Here is a 14,678-nt window from a genome sequence, read left to right on the forward strand (position 1 = left end):
GTGTGTGTGAGAGAGAGAGAGAGAAGCATTGCTTAGTATTTCAAATTTGTAGTACAGTCAAAAGTTGTTAATTCGGACACCCATAATCCGGACCTTAAAGCTAAAAATTTTCTGCGCATGCGTCGCTTTCAGGCATGCGCATAGGCGTTTATGTGTGCGCGTAAGACCTTTACGGCTGCGAATATACATGTGCGCATGCGCATAATACGTTTACGCATGCGCGTTTAATGTATAATGGACGGTATAAGCTAAAATTATCTAATTATCTATTTCAGTTAATGTTGCAGATTGCGTTGTTCTTTAATCTTCGAATTGGATCCGGCTTGTTATTTTTTGCAGACTGTTAGAGCAATTTTATAAAAGTAAACTTGAACTTCCGATTATGTCAAATAGAATTTCCGATATATATTTACTGATATGTAAAGGATCTACAAAGCGAAAGTATGCTTCGAAGTCCATTAAACAGAAAGTGGAATTGCTGCAAAAAATGGATAAAGGCATATTCTTTGATTATCTAATCATTCCGAAATATGTTTATCAATTTCATGCTGCTCTGCGGGGGAACGGAAACGACACGGCGTGAAATGAATTGGAAGTTAATCTGTCAGCACTATATCCATATCTTCAGGACAGATGTTTTTATTTTATTTGGCTTATAATTCTTTACTAAATGTAGTATTTCATCTCGATGTACTCGGTCTTTGATATGATTTAAATCAAGTTCCTCGTCATTATAATTCGCTTCCGATAGTGAAGAAAGTGACTCAGAGGTTATTGAAAGCGAAAAAATTTCGATTGAAAAATTAGTCGGTATTCTCGATACAGCAATTATAGGACTTGAACAGCGGAACTTTTTAACTAAACAAGAAATTATGTCTGTTTAATAGAATTAAAGAGAAAGTATTATCACATGAAACGAAGCAAATTAAACAACTTACATTGAAAGAAATGTTTAATAAACTAAACAAATAAATATTTAGCTTTTTCTTTTTGTAAATTTTGATACCCTTTAGATCATAATTGCTCTTTATTTCATAAATTACGGTTTCATATTTTTAATTTTATAATTTCTGCATGCCATCTTACCAGATTTAAACTGATGATCTATAATCCGGAATCGCCGAAGTCCCGACGAGTCCGGATTAACGACGTTTGACTGTATTTATTTTCTTTCATTGTGAGAAATTAGATTTTTATTATTTGTAGAATGTATAGAATTCTAGTAAGATTATAGAATATGACGTGATTTAAGAATTTAAGAAACAGTGATATGAAAGCTGTGTATGATGTTGATCTGCAATAAAAATATTTATTACTTTTTATTAATGTAAAGTTTAAAATTTTTAGAAAATAATGAAGATTGTCTACTTACTAGTACCTAAGGGATTGTGTCGTTACGTAGCAACAAGGTAATTTGTAAAACTGATAAATTAAAATGTTCGATAATATGAATTTAAATTTGTCGGCAACTACTCCGGTAAAAGAAAGAGAGAGAGAGAGAGGGAAAAAAAAAAAAAAAAAAAAAAAAAAGAGGGAAATAGTTTTTGATCCGAGCATATTGGCAACAGAGAGAAACCAGACGAAAACCTTAGAACTAGCACTTTTTTTAAGAACTTGAACTCGATTTTTGGTAGTCTTTTAATCGGCTGTAATCGGATATTGTTCTTTAAATGATTATCCTTTTAAACTAAAAATGTAAATAATATTATGTCAATATAAACCCTCTCAAAAAATCAAAATGATTTATTTTACGTTGAATCATTCATAAAAGTTAGTATTTTTCTAGTAGCTATCCGGAATATAATCCAGCATCAAAAAAATCATCAAAGGGGAGGGTTAAGTCTTGAAATTTATTAAGCCCTTATATTAATAGATTTAACGTAAATTGAAGTATATACTATTTTATTTAAAAGACACGCAATAATTTACAACATTCTGATATAATTACCGCAATAAATTTATAATAAAAATCATTTTTTATTTGTATAAAGTCTAAAATCTTTGAAAATACTGAAGCTGTATGAAATACAAATATGAGAGACTGCGACGATGTTTACCGTTTTAATAACTGGTACAATTCACTTACTGCATTGTTATAACTTAAAATATAAAGAATTTATTATACTTATTACTATATCTATAGAGAATACATTGTGACGACACAATTTTAGTCCCACCCATTTGTGGACGTCACTTAGCTCCGCCTTAGCAACTTTGTTTACGCAACGTATTCTGAGATTTTACTGGCGTCGCCAAGCAGTGGGCTAAAGCACATTTTCACCCCATTATTTTTAAAGATATTTATTTTTTTAAAGTTTCGTATACTTTACTATGTGTAAAATAACGTAAAAACAGCATTTTTCAAGATGGCTGACGATTGTAAAAATCGCGCCAACAATTCCGGCAAAGTAAATCGCCAAAAATCCGTGCAACCGTCTACCAAAGTAGCACCGGTAGAGGTTGACTACCCTGGTGTAAGGGCTTGAAGAAGACCCAGATTTGGTAAACTTCCTCTTTGGTGTACTACTCCTATATCTTTGCAATCATTAAGATTTCTTTCCCTTTTATCCGAAAACGTTTGTAGAATATAAGCAATCAAAATGCTGTAATTTATAAATAAGAATGAAATCAATTCCTGAAAACCACAATTTAAATAGTGGATAATATTTAACCAACAATTCTAACTAGCACTGAGTGTGTTGTATTTTATATGTGTTGGGTACGTGTTCAGTGATGATTACAAGATGTACACAAACATCGTTTATTCTAAATTACTCATCCACTATTCTATATTACAGTTATGATTAAAGATAATAATAGATACAGTCACAGTTACATATATAACATCTCCCTTTTTTATAAAAAATAGTAGTAGTAGTAAAATTAAACATATTCCTTTAAATAATAAGGTTTCTTAACAGTCCTACCAGATCGAGTAACGTAGTTATGTCCATTTGAAAAATTTGATGATACTATACCTCTTTCACTATTTGGTGACACAACACTTCTGTTAGGTTTTGAAGGACTTACAGACACATCTAAATTTGTAGTGCTCCTGCTATTCTCGGGTATCTCAGGTTCATCTATAACTTCATTCTCATAGTTGTTTTATATTGCAAACTCTTTCTGACTAGTTCCTTTAAGAAGGTCTCTTCTGTTCCTTTCTACAATTCTTCCATCTGTTCTTATAATCCTATATGAACGTGGTCTTTCTGCTTCTTCTATAATTTTCCCTCTTTCATTTAGTTTTTTCCCTTTCTCTATGTAAACATGATCTCCTGTTTTCAGTGGTTTTAACGGTCTTGCATTCCTATCATAGTAACTTTTTTGTAAGGTTTGTCTCTTCAGTAAATGTTGTTTATGGTCTTCATATCGTTTAGCTTGGACGAAATTCTCTTTTATAGGCATCAATCCATTTACTTTTCTTCCAAACATCAATTCTGAAGGTGACTTAATTTCATCTGAAATAGGAGAGTTACGATATTCCACTAATACTAAATATGGATCCTTGTTGTCAACTAGAGCTTTTTCTAACATTCGCTTGACAGTTTGAATATGTCTTGGACTTGAAGTTCTGGTTTCAAAATTCCATCTTCTTGCAAAATCTTTAAATTTTCTACATTTATATTGTGGACCATTATCCGAATATACTATTTTCGGAATACCATGTCTTGCAAAAATTGATTTCAATTGCTTTATCACTGCTACACTTGACAAATCTTCCAAATGTCCAATTTCAACATATTTGCTAAAATAATCTATAACTATTAGATAATCGCTTCCTTGAAAGTAAAAGAGATCTATTTCCAATACTTCCCATGGACCATTAGGTATTTCTTTAGATATCATTGGTTCTTTAGTATTAGCTTTTTGTAAACTTAAACATGTTTGACAATTCAGTACCAAATCTTCAATTTCTTTCAACATTCCTGGCCAATATAATATTTCTCTTGCTTTGATCTTGCATTTTACTACTCCTAAATAACCACAATGAATTCTGCTTAACATATCTTTTCGTAAACTTCTTGGTACAACACAGGAATTTTTAAATATTAATCCATTTGCTTCTGATAGTTCTTCTCTGAAGTTAAAATATGGTTTTGCCAGTTCTGGAACCATACACTTTTCATCTGGCCATCCAGTTTTAATTAATTTTCTTAAAACTTGTAGTCCTTCATCTTTTTCTGTTTCCAGTTGAAAAACTTCCATTTTACCATTAGACATTGGTATACATTCTACAACTAATCCAACATGAGCTTCTATATCTCCTTCAAAGAAATCAGATCCTTTATCAGTGAATGATCATGATAATGCATCCGCTATAAAAAGTTCTTTTCCTGGTGTATATTTTATCTCAAACTGATATGGCTGTAAACTTATTCGCATTCTTTGTAGTCTTACAGGGCATTTATTTAATGGCTTTTTGAAAATTGATTCCAGTGGTTTATGATCACTTTCCACAGTAATATGTTTTCCAAATATATACTGGTGAAATTTCTCACACACAAATACAATAGCTAAAGTTTCCTTTTCAATTTGAGCATAATTCTTCTGTGTATCTGTTAATGCCTTAGATGCATATGTCACTGGTAAATTATTCTGTAGTAAGACTGCTCCTAGTCCTTCTTGAGATGCATCTACAGATAAAACTACTAGCATGTTTATATCATAATACTGTAAAACTGGTTTATTTACTAAGACATCTTTTAGTCTTCTAAATGCTTTTTCATGCATTCCAGTTCCAGATAACTTGTTTTTTCAACAAATATCTTAAACATGATGTCAATTCTGATACATTAGATATAAATCTAGAAACATATGTAATCATTCCTAGGAAAGTTTCTAATTCTTTCACATTTTTTGGTGGTTTTATATCTAGAATAGCTTTAATTTTGTCTTCATCTGGTTTTAAACCATCTTTAGAAAATATACGTCCCATATATTTCACTTCATCCAGCCCAAATTTACATTTATTTAAATTAAATTTAACATTCTTTTATCTGGCTCTGTCCAACAACTTCTTTAATCTTGAATCATGTTCTTTTTTATCTTTACCCTAAACTAATAAGTCATCTATATATATTTGAACTCCTTCTAAATCACTAAAAATTTCAGAAAAACTTCTGTGGAAAACTTCTGGTGATGAACTCAGTCCATGTGGCAACCTCAAAAAACAATATCTACCAAACGCAGTGTTAAATGTAGTAAATTCACAACTTGAATCTGACAGTTTAATTTGCCAAAATGCTTTGTTTGCATCTAAAATACTAAAGACCTTTGCATTTGTCATTTGAGATGAAATTTCTTCAAAGGTTGGTATGTGATAATGTTCTCTCAGTATATTTTGGTTAAGGTGCTGAGGATCTAATCACACTCTTAAATTTCTATCCTTTATCCTTACTACCACTAATGAATTCACGAATTCTGTTGGTTGATTAACTTTCTGTATAATACCATCTTTTCCATTCTTGCTAATTCCTTTTTTAATGGATTTAATAAGCTAAGTGGAATTTTCCTACAGGGTTCTATTTTACCAACAGCTCCTGGTTTTAATTTAATATGATATGTATATCCAGTTAAATTCTCAGTTCCTTTAAACAAATCTTGATATCCTTTTAAAGATTCTGGTAACTTTTCATTGGAATCAGGATTTACTGTACAAATACTTTGTATTAGGTTTAATTTTTGCAATGTAGGTAAACCTAAAATAGCTGGAACAGTTTTATCACATGCTACGACTTGAAATTCTACTTCATCCTTGTCCCCTTTCCATGTTTCACATAATAATTTTCATTTTCCGACTACATCAATTGCAGTACCATTGTAATTATTTAAAATGACTTTTGATTTAGTCAAACATTTATCTCTTAAATTTAATTGTTTAAATTTAGGTAATGGTAACACATTACACTGAGCTCCAGTATCCAACTTAACAAATAAATATTTAGATATGTTTACTTTTAGTTTTTCAAATCACTCGGTTTTATTTTTAGAAAATGGATTTGTATCTTCTACTGATCCTAAAATATATTCATTACCATTATTATGTAACTCATGCTCTAAATTATTCTGTACAACATTAACATTATTATAAGTGCACATTTTAGAAAAGTGATTTTTCTTTTTACAGTACCAGCAAATCTTATTATATGCAGAACAGTTGTATAACTTATGAAAAATTCCACATTTTCTACATGGTTTCGGATTATTGTACTTATTTCCTTGATAGTTTGAAGAAGTTTTAGTACTTTGTTGCTTTTGTTTCACATGATAGTTTTTCTTACAAGGCTGACGTTTTTCCTCTGAAGGTCGAAATTTATTACGTTTGATCGCTTCTATTTTATTTTCTTCAGTTAAAGTTTTCAGCCGAAGTTCTGCTAATTCAGAAGCTTTACACATTTTAATACATTTCTCCAATGTTAACTGATCTTCCCTTAATAATCTATCTTTGAGATTTTTATTTAGAATTCCACTTACTATTCTATCTCTTATTAAACTATCTTTTAATTCTCCAAATCCACAGTTACTACTTAATTTCTTTAAATAGGTTGAGAAATCATCAAACGATTCACCTACATGTTGTGTTCGACAGAAAAATATATGTCTATCAACACTTTCGTTTGCTTTCGGTATGCAAAAATTTTCGAAAGCTTCAATTACTTTGTCAACATCCTTCTTATCTTTAAATTAAAAGTATTAAATTTTTCAAGTGCTTCTTCACCAATACTGTGCAATAAAATAGCTACTTTAATTTCAGGTGATTTAGTAATACCACCAGACGCTAACATGTAAATTTGGAATTTTTGTTTCCATTTCTTCCAATTTTCGCTTATATTACCTTCGAAACTTAGATTACTTGGTGGCTTTAATTCATCCATATTTAATTTAGGACTTTAAATAGTTTATATGTACGTATTTTTAGCCACTTCCAATAAAAATAAACAACTCACTTACCAGCGATATAAGTTTCGATTTCACAGTAAACAACTTCCCATCATGTTTTTGTTTAGAATATCTTTCCCACGCTGCATGGTTCTTCAAAAAAGATTTTCTTTTTTAATCATAGACGGGCTGCGCCATGTGTTGTATTTTATATGTGTTGGGTACGTGTTCAGTGATGATTACAAGATGTACATAAACATAGTTTATTCTACATTACTCATCCACTATTCTATATTACATTTATGATTAAAAATAATAATAGATACAGTTACAGTTACATATATAACACTGAGAAGCATTAAAAATCATTATAAAGCAATAACTAACAATAACGTACTCTAAAAAACAATTGAATTAAATCTACTTCGTCGAGAGCGCCTAAACCACAATAGAATAAATGCATTCTTTAAAATTTTATCTAGTATTTGTTTATCATTCACTTAACTAGATTCACTTAACAGTATTAATAATTATATAACAGTTAACTTATATAATAATTATATAACGGAAACTAAGTTAACTGTTATATAATCCAATAATTATATAACTTATACATTTCGTTCATATGATAACTCATAATGCACAAAATTTATATCATTTAAAGAATAGAATTATCGTTGCCACATGTTCTATTCAAATACTATAATGAAGCTAGAATGATGTATAAAAGAAATTAAGCAAACAAAACAAAAAAGAAGCAGTTTTTCACAGACGATTGAGTATTTCTCATTTAATTAATTCAGTTCTCACTTCGCGAGAAGACAAAAATACATAAAAACTCAAAATATCTGTATTAAAAATTACGAAGTAAATCTCAAACACTTATTTCCTCGAAAAAATTACAGAAAGAATTAAGCATGATTTAATTGGCAATAATAAATGAATCCGTTATCTTTGTTGTTGCGAAGCTAAGTTTCTCTAGATTGGCAACAAATTCACTAGTCTCCCGTTTCAAATGTAAACATCAATGGCCGCCATTAAAAAGAGGCTTAGCGGCAATCAAACAACTTTAAAATTGCTGATAATTCTAAATATATTGCACACAGATTTACTAAAGGCATAAAATCCTTAACCGGAAGATAAAAACAACATAATTCAATCATTTTTAAAGCAAAAAATGTACAATTTACAAACGTATAAGGGTTTAGAAACTGAGATCACTGAGCCGGGTAACAGAGTGGATATATATATAAATATATTTATATACGTTTGGTGCGGCCGATTTGCAACCAAAATACGAAGTGCACATCTACATGTTATAGCAGTCCTATATACAAAATTTCCACGTTCTGAGGCTACTCGTTTTTGAGTTATGCGAGATACGTACGTACTTACGTACGCACGTACGTACATACGTTCGTACAGACGCCACGAAAAATTCCCTTCAGAATTAATTTTAAAGCAATTTTAGAATTTTTTTCAAGGAAAAGAGTATTTTATTCTGTCCTTATGTACAGATATCACGCGAAAACATCGTTAAATTGCATTCGATAGCGGTCAAAATGGATATTTTCGTTGAAATATGCTCCCTGAAACTTTTCGCGATTAATATACTTCCTTTTTACTTCGTACAAGTAAGTAAAAATAGCAAACTCAATAAATCAATACAAAAACCGAAACACAGTTTAAAAAGGTATAAAAAGGTATATTTAAGATGTCGCATGGCAATGATCCATCAGTTTCAGGTCACACTTTTAAAAAAATTACTATTATTTCTTCTTGGATGTAAAACTCTCTCAAACTAATAGAAAAGCAAAATAAGAGCAATTTTTCATTTAGAACTTTCCTTTCCGTTGTAATTTTTGATGCCTTTAATATTCGGATACTTCGCTAGAGATAGCCATTTTTAAAAGAAAAAAATCTTTCCACTTTCAGCGACACAAAATGCTCGCAAATAAATAGAAGGGATATTATACAATTCTTAATAATTCTTAGCGCAGTATTCATCAGGTGGAAAAATATATGAAATTAAATTCATAATTAAAACAATTAATGGCTGTCAAGTAATAAAGTACACAAAAAGTTATAAAAAAGTAGCCTGAAGGGATAAAAAAGACATAGCTTCTTTGATGGGCATACTACGATAATGTACTTGCATATTCTATAGTACTACTAGATATAAAAGCTAATATCTAATGTCTTAAATTAAGATTCATAATTAACTCTATTTATTGCAAAGACTTTTATTTGATTGATTTTTCTTTGTGTTTGTATATTGAGATAATTAATATTGAGCGTACCAAGTTAACAAAAAATGGCAACTGGATATAAGCACGATGCTAACATAAGTAAGAGTAAATTATTTTGCAACATTTCAGGAATTTAAGTTAAAGAAAAATAAAAGTTCTTATATTTTCTCCTTTTATGATCCTCCTAGAGAGGGGCATAGTGATTAGCGATGCTGACTACTGCTCGAATCCAGATAAGGTATGGATGTTTATAAGCTTTATGCGCAAAGTGGCGCTCGAAATGCATGGCGAGTAGAAAATCCTCTCTAGGACCTGGTAGGACAAGAAAGGTGGAGATCTTAGACCACGTCTCTGGGGTGTTCTCGCTCAAAATTGGGGTGTGCAGCAGTGCACATTTAGAGGCAGCAGGAATATACCTGTACGACCAATGTTGATTGAAATTCTAGAGTCTTGGCATAAAATGTTTGAGAGAAGGAAAAAGATAACAAAAGTACTTTTTAATCTGAAATTTGTAGTGAATGTTCCTATTGTTACGTAAGGAACCACTTAAGCTTTTCTCTAGCATAAGAAAATTACAGTGCAAGAAAAGAAAATAATAAACATTACAGTGCTACTAGATCTTTTCTCTAGTAGCACTGTAATGTTTATTATTTTAATCAACATGTTACTTTCTTATATTAATTCTATTGCAAATTAGTTCCCGAGTATTTATAGTGAGGATTTTAGAGTATTTGCAGTGATTTGCCTTGCCTCACGAAACCACGTTCCCATGTTGCTAGATCAGATAACATTTACAGTTTTCGTCTTTGCATTATAATTGCTGATATTGAATCTCCACTTCGGTTAGATAAATGAGCCAAATTCGTGTTAAATTGATTTTCGAAGCTTTTGGCTACTAGTTTACTTAATTTAAATTTTGTATTTGACTGTTATTCTATGACCCATCGCCACAAGTACTTGGCTGAACTGTAAGCACCAGGTGTGTTCTCTGTTCTTCTCAGTTTTAAATAAAAGGGTCTTTTTACACCCTTCTCAAGTCTTAGCGATAATTCGTTTGACGTCTAGCAAGAGTTTGGTCACTATTGAATGATTGCAAAACATACAAAACTTTATAATATTAAAATTATTTTAAATAAATTTCAGTCTAAAAATTTAATATTTAACTGTCAGTATGTTTGAATTACGAAGTGTAACTATAAGAAATGTCTTGCAAATCCGAAACTTTAGATTTTAGATATAAAACAAATATTAATTAAAACATTTTTGCGTTATTATTATTGCTGTTTACGTATGCTTTGATAAATAAGCCACATTTAAAATTAAGTTAAAATATTTTTATTTAAAAAAGTTTCATTTCATTAAACAAAGGGGGGAGGGAGAAAGAAATCTGGTTTGTTATTTGTTTTCAGATGGCGAATTCGGCCCGCATTTCTGTTTAAGACTACGACACTAGAGCTCCAATTATCCGGAACTCTTAGAAAAATAATACAGAAATAATGTCGCATGTCCTTAACATTGAAAATAAATAAATAAAAATAAACTGATGGGATTAGTTGCATTAGTTTTACTCAATTAAAAATCTAAAACTGGTAATTGGGCAATTAATAAATAGTAACTCAGTCTCTTAATTTTGCTCAAAAAAGTATGTTTTGAATTTTATTTTACGTAAATAAATAAATAAAGGAAATGCCGTCCAGTGTAAATGTTTTTCACTTTTCATTCGAATCTGTTGCCGTACGGCAAAATGTACGATATTTATCTTTCAAATTCAACCTATTTACTGCCCACCAGCGGCCGAGCGGTAAAGTCGCTGAACACTGATAGTTTGGTCCAAGGTTCGAATCCCGGCGGCTGGCTGCATGGGCGTTTTCGTGGTTTTCCCTATGTGTAACGTGTATACGAGCCAATTTACCTTAGAAAGTCCTCCACGAAGGCATCCCTCCCCTTAGGCAGATAGACCTAGTGTGCTTTGCCATAATTTAAAAGAAAAAACCATCAATCTATTTACTATTGATTAACAAACTAAACTATTTAAAAGCAACAGATGTAGCTCTTCAAAGCATTATTATTTTTTTTTAACATTTTATCTGATTGCCTGAAATAAAATTTCATTGAATTCATATTATATCTAACTAAAACATTAAATATTTTATGGAATTAAGTTATATGTTTTTCGTTATATATTCCGTTATATGTTGGTCTCTGTATGTGTTCATCTAGTATCCTATAAAATGTTTCACTATTCCACCTCGGCCATCTATAGTGAAAATCTCTATTGATAAACCATATTAAATTTTTTTAGGCCACCGTTAAAATCTAAACACTTTGAGATTTCTTCCTTGCCTCTGTGTAGTAGAATTCAAAATCTTCACAGTTCCAGCTTTGCTCCCATGGCACATGAATGCAATTTTTCATCATAAAAAACTCGATTAAAATTTTTTTTACTTACGTATTATCCTGTTGGAAGTTTGCGGAAATTTCGGCAACAGTCACCATTCATCACTGCGGAATTCTAAAGGAAGTAAGTCATCCACAATTGGCGCTAAATCGAGATACTTGGCTGGTCGACGGGATAATACGTAAGTATCATTTTTTTATGAAATGGTACATGTTGAAATCGAAGGATATCAAATTATAAGAATAATTTTCTATATTATATACTAAAAGTATATATATTGTTGTTTGAACCTAAAACATCAACCTAGGTTTGAGCCTGAAACATCAGAGTTCAATCATTTAGAATGTTTTTTTATTAATAATAAATTGCATTTAGCCTTGCAGAAATGAATTAATTTCTGTTGAAGTGTGTGGCTTAAAAATTCAAGACCAGTTAAATAGTATAAAATAATTAAGTGTACTACAGCATAAATAGCAGTATATATTACCATATAAATGACAGGTTTATATGTACTTATATTATTTTATTAGCATAAGAAAAAACTATTATCCACCTTTTCATTTCAGGAACGTGTTACGGTACCACAGAATTAGTTAATGATGCGGTCTAGTTTGTGATTCTGAAAGTTGTTGCTAATTTTACAATGAAAATTTTTAATTTTGCATTCAAATTATAACATTACACATTAGTGTAAAAAGCGATATATGCATACTTTATAAAGTATTACAGTTATTATTTATAAAGTATTTACAGTTTTTGCACTTTCTCAATGCAGTAAATTTGCTCAATTACGAACCTGTAAAGCTGTAGAGAATTTTGGTCTTTGCCTTGAATACCGTAAATCTGTTATGTAAACCGACAACGGCGATTATCGATTTGCACAACTCAAAGGTTCTAGAATCTTTTAAATAAAAATATCGTAAAAAAATATGGTAATTCGTTTTACTAACACTGCTACATCAAGAAAATTACCAGAAAAACCTGAGGATGAATAGTATTTAAAAATATGAAAAATAAAAAGATTTAATGTGTGAATAACAATAGTAAAATAAATTTGTAAATAATAATAGTAATAAATAATTACACTTAACATTATAAATGAAAAATTAAATTTGTGATTGAAGTAGTAAGTAATAAGTTTGAAGGGAATATTTTATCCGTAAGTTTTACTACAAGGATACGTTTAGAATACCATTCTTTGAAATAAAATTAATGATTCAACAAACATATATATATATATAAATTTTAAATAATATTTTAAAACATTTAAAAACATATCTTAACATATGAGAGATATAGAATTTTACAATATATTTATTTTCTTCTGAATATTTTTCAAAATTTTATTTAATTTCATTATTTAACACATATACACTATTTTCAAATGCATGCTATATTTATAATTAAGAGTTCAAATTTCACAAAATCGGCTTATAAATGATAAATACAGGATTTAAAAATAATATAGATGATTTTGAATGCTGTAAAATATAATGCATTTCGCAGATTGAATATTAGGTAGGCATCTTCCAAATAATCATATGTAATAACATTAAGTATTTGAAATTAAAAATATTACAATAAAGATATTAAAATTCAACGAACAATTTAAAAAGCAGTATTTAATTGACTAGTAAAGTATTTTGTGCCATCCAATTAGTATTCAACTTGTAAAATGTACAAACTTTTTTACTGAAGTATAAAATATCATATTAATTTCAATTAAAAACATTTATTGAAGAAACTAAGGTAACTGGAGAAATATATTTATTACAAAATGTTTGAAATCTATATCAAATAATGCTTGATTTCAAAAATGCGTATGGACTAAAAGAAAAAACAATAGGAAAATTTAAAATTTAAAAATTCTAAGCAGATGGATATATTGATTTTTGTATGCAAATGTATTAATTTCTTTAATCTAGCCAATGTTGTATAGTCACTATAGAAAGCACACTTGTAAAGTATATGTATTATGACACGAATAACATATTTCCGCCATATTAATAAACAATAATGAAAGCAAAATTAAAAATAAATGAAAATATTCAAACTTTCAATGAATTGTTAATTAATTTGAACTAAATCAATTAACATCAATTAACTAAAACAAGTAATTTCTTTCACCTCGAATAAAGACGAGGATACTAAGGAAGTTAAGACATCGGATCGATCTATCTTAGCCAGGTGATGGAGGCCACTTACCTTGCTCTCTAAGCCCATTAAGTCCTTTATCCGATCGGCCTAGCATTCTTTCGGCACATACAATTAGTCACCATCAGCCGGTTATATACCAAAATGGAAATTTAGAAATCGGTTGAATCTTATTAACTGTATAGCGATGATGTTTTTTAGAACAGAGGAAACTATTTACAGGAACGAGAGAGATGAGAATTCAGGCGAGATCAGATCCTTCTCATCAAATCGAACTGGCATCCGGACCATATTGGGATCGTTTAGTGGGAAGGATGTAGATTTTCTTCGCCAGACGTTCCCTTTCTACGTCCGTCAAATGAACCCTCATCTCGTGTTAGGCTATTAACACACTTGTAACTTTCGGATCATGGATGTGGAAGCGAAAAATGGCTCAGTGGATTCAGAAGGGAGTAAACAAAGGGGTTTCTCATCTGCCGGAATGCAATGTAGATGCCGCCCCCGCGCAGGGGCTTATCAGAATATCCTGCGCGCGCATCCACCCACCTCCGAAACGAGAGGGCGCTCATCTTTCTGCAGCAGGATAGAATCCAGGGGCGCATCGCATAAATGGCAATGCAACGGGGCATCCACCGACGAAGAGCTGAACATTTTCTTCGTTTTGATTTAGAATCCACTTGAGATGAGTGCTTTCCATGAAAATTAATCTTTTTTTTTTTTTTTTTTTTTTTTTTTTTTGTCTGCAGAAAATAACATACGAGTTGACTTGCGAAAGTAAAAGAGAAAAGAGAATTGTTTTTTGTTGATATAAGAATAGGCAGGGGAATTTTAAAATGTACAACAACAACAACAACAAAAACAAAAAAAAAAAAAAAAAAAAAAAAAAAAAAAAGTTTTTATGTGACATTGTTTTAATTAAATTCTCCAAAAGGGAAAAATAAGTCTTTTTCAGAAATACAAATTCTCAGTCATATTTCACAAAATATAGAATTCTG

The 14,678-nt window shown here is 30.3% G+C and overlaps 1 protein-coding gene across 1 annotated transcript in view; it reads right to left on the reverse strand.

Moving 5' to 3' along the window:
* Positions 1 to 14,430, reverse strand: part of LOC118203908 (muscarinic acetylcholine receptor M1-like) — a 44,723-nt gene extending 30,293 nt beyond the window's left edge. Inside the window, exon 1 of the mRNA XM_085811022.1 lies at positions 13,735 to 14,430. The gene's annotated coding sequence lies outside the window, so the exon portion shown is untranslated. The remainder of the gene's footprint in view (positions 1 to 13,734) is intronic.
* Between the last annotated feature and the right edge of the window lie 248 nt (positions 14,431 to 14,678).

This window comes from Stegodyphus dumicola, chromosome 2, assembly GCF_044657685.1.
Source record: "Stegodyphus dumicola isolate Sdum_Otavi_A_Nest chromosome 2, ASM4465768v1".
Taxonomy (NCBI): domain Eukaryota; kingdom Metazoa; phylum Arthropoda; class Arachnida; order Araneae; family Eresidae; genus Stegodyphus; species Stegodyphus dumicola.